Source organism: Aristolochia californica, unplaced genomic scaffold, assembly GCF_029961685.1.
Source record: "Aristolochia californica isolate CCGP_79_NKW_82.1479 unplaced genomic scaffold, dmAriCali1.0.hap1 SCAF_1, whole genome shotgun sequence".
Taxonomy (NCBI): Eukaryota; Viridiplantae; Streptophyta; class Magnoliopsida; order Piperales; family Aristolochiaceae; genus Aristolochia; species Aristolochia californica.
The window spans coordinates 37569981-37573156 of record NW_027181770.1 but is presented as its reverse complement, the minus strand read 5'-3'; the positions used below and the strand labels follow the sequence as shown (position 1 = coordinate 37573156).

Below are 3176 nucleotides of genomic sequence, written 5' to 3'. Positions count from 1 at the left end.
ATCATGTCAGAAAAGATACTCATCGTGCATCGTTGGAAAGTGGCTGGCGCATTGCATAAACCAAAAGGCATGCGTCTGTAAGCATAGGTGCCAAACGGACACGTGAATGTGGTCTTTTCCTGGTATTCTGGAGCAATGGGAATTTGATTGTAGCCGGAGTATCCATCTAAGAAGCAATAAAAATTGTGGCCGGCCAATCGCTCTAGTACCTAATCAATGAAAGGTAGTGGGAAGTGATCCTTCCTAGTGGCGGAATTAAGTTTTCTATAGTCAATGCAGACACGCCACTTGGTGGTAGTTCTTGTGGGAATCAATTCACCACTCTCATTTTTCATTATCGTTATCCCCCCTTTCTTAGGGACAACTTGAATTGGACTCACCCAGGTGCTATCGGAAATAGGGTAAATGATTCCTGTCACAAGCAACCTGATGACTTCTTCTCTCACAACCTCCAGCATATGGGGATTTAACCTACGTTGCATCTCACGTGAGGCTTTAGTCCCCTCCTCCAAATGAATACGATGCATGCATATGGAGGGGCTAATCCCTTTTAAGGCATCAAGAGTCCACCCCAATGCCTCTCTGTGTGCTTGTAAAACTTCAGTCAATTGTTCCTCCTGCTCAGTACTCAAATAAGAGGAAATAATGACTGGTAATGAGTTCATGGGTCCCAAGAATGCATACTTCAATGTGGGAGGGAGTGGCTTAAGGTCTAGCTTGGAAGTTTCAAGAGGTTTGTCCAAGTCAAGAGGAAGATCCTGTGGATGTTCAGTTGTGATAACCTCATAAGCTTCCTCCAACAGAGGTACAGAATCGAGTAAAGAATTAACCTCTCGGAAATATGTTTCCTCATCAAAATAGTCCATGTCTAAAGATGTTATGCAAGACTCAAAAGATTCAAGAGTGGATTCGTTATCAAGCATAACAGTTTCTATAATAAATACAGGACTCAGATCATCAGACTCAAGTGGGTGGTGCCCAGCATTAAATACATTCAATGAGATCTTAAAATTTCCAAAAGACAACTCCAACTGACCACTTTTACAATGAATGATAGCATTAGATGTGGCTAAGAAGGGACGTCCTAGGATGACAGGAATTTGGTTGGTCACATCGACTACTGGTTCTGTATCAAGAACAATGAAATCAACCGGGAACAGAAATTTGTCCACTTTTATCAAAACATCTTCAACTTCCTCGTGGTATCTTGACAAAACGGTCAGCTAGTTGAAGTGTGATGGGAGTAGGCTTCAATTCCCCCAAACCTAATTGCTGGTACACAAAGAAAGGAAGCAAATTCACACTTGCCCCTAAGTCAAGAAGAGCTCTTTGGATGGTATGTTCACCAATGACACATGAAATTGTGGGACATCTAGGATCTTTAACTTTAGGAGGAGTGTTATGCTTCAGAATTGAGCTTACATTCTCAGTAAGAAAGACCTTTTTGTTAACATGTTGTTTTCTCTTCTGTGTACAAAGGTCTTTCAAAAATCGTGCATAGGCAGGCACTTGCCTAATAGCATCAAGAAGTGGAATGTTAATGTGAACCTTACTAAACAGTTCCAACGTTTCATGCATGCTATCTCCTTTCCTAGGTGGGCCCGATAACCTTTGCGGATAAGGAGCTAATGGGACTTGGTTAGGGATCTGCTTGGCTGTTGGTGGAGAACTTGGAGGTTCTTCACTCAATGATGTGTCCCCATTGTCATCCTTTGACTCCTTAGACTTAGTGGTCCCTACCCCATTGTTCAACTCACGACCACTCCTAAGGGTGGTTATGGCTTTGGCTTGCTCATGGTGGGGTTTGGAACTCAATTCACTCTCATGTGTGCTTTTGGGGTTAGGAATGGTTTGACTCGGGAGTCTATTTTGTGCTTGTTCACTCATGTGGCTGGCCAACTGACTCACTTGCATTTCAAGTTTAGCAATGGAGGATTGTGTATTCTGCATGAATAATTGAAGTGTATCATCAAGTGAAGGTTTTTGTGGAATCAATGGTTGTTGAGTGAAGTGTGGGCGCGGAGCTTGGGGTTGAGTAAACCCTGGAGGACCCCAACCTGTGGGCCCTTGGACCATGAGAAATTTGGGTGCCTAGCCCAACCCGGATTATATGTTTCTGAAAAAGGATCGTTCCGATTTGGTCTATGAAAATTCTGGACTGCATTCAAGTCCTCAATGAGCTCTGGGTAGGATGAACTAGATGGACACATTTGTGCGGGATGAGATGAACCAGAGCATATGGCACAGACAGTAGATGGGTTAGGAGCAGGTGAACTCTTGGACACCATAAGGGCATCAATTTTTCTAGTCAACCCTTCAATCTTGGCCATGAGCATAGGTGTTTCACTAACCTCATAGAGACCCCCTCTTTTGGCTTCGTGGGATCTCCTATCAACATTAAATGATGAACCCCATTGCTGAGATTGATCACTCAACGTTTCAAAAAAATCCCACGCCTCACTAGCTCTCTTACCCATCAAACTCCCACCACTCGTTGCATCTACCATGGATCTAACCTGAGGTGTAAGACCTTGATAAAAGTATTGCACTAAATGCCATTTCTCAAACCCATGATGCGGACACCTACGGATCAAATCCTTCCATTTCTCCCAAGCCTCATAAAAGTGTTCACCCTCCTGCTGCATAAAGTTGGAGATTTCTCTCCTGAGGGCTGTGGTTCTCTGAATGGGAAAGTACTTGGACAAAAATTTCGTGACTAATGTGTCCCATGAAGTAATGCTGCCCACCTCTAAGGAATTAAGCCAAGACTTGGCCTTATCCTTAAGTGAAAATGGAAAAAGTCTTAACCGGATAGAGTCATCTGAGAAATTCTGGAATTTAAAAGTTGCACAAATATCTAAGAATTCCTTGATGTGGTAATATGGGTCCTCCTTCTCCAACCCATAGAATGTAGGGAGGAGTTGGATCACACCCGGTTTCAACTCATAACCGGTGGCAGTAGTGGGTGGCAATATAATGCAAGAAGGTGATGTGAAGTGGGAGGGGATAGAATAATCCCTCAGGGCTCTACGGTCACCTGCTGCAGGTAACTGTAATGGTTCGCCCTGATTGGCCATGGTAGCTCCTAACTTGACTTCGGGTGTTTTCCTACAAATATGTTCTACCTCTTCAACAAAGGGAGCTAATGGTCCACCTAGGGAGCGGCGCCCGTGCAT

The 3176-nt window shown here is 43.8% G+C and overlaps 1 non-coding gene across 1 annotated transcript; it reads left to right on the top strand.

Moving 5' to 3' along the window:
* The first annotated feature begins 2565 nt into the window (after nucleotides 1-2565).
* LOC137965182 (small nucleolar RNA R71) lies at nucleotides 2566-2672 on the top strand. The gene has a single exon (XR_011116023.1). It is a non-coding gene; the product is annotated as a small nucleolar RNA R71 (small nucleolar RNA).
* The last annotated feature ends 504 nt before the right edge of the window (nucleotides 2673-3176 follow it).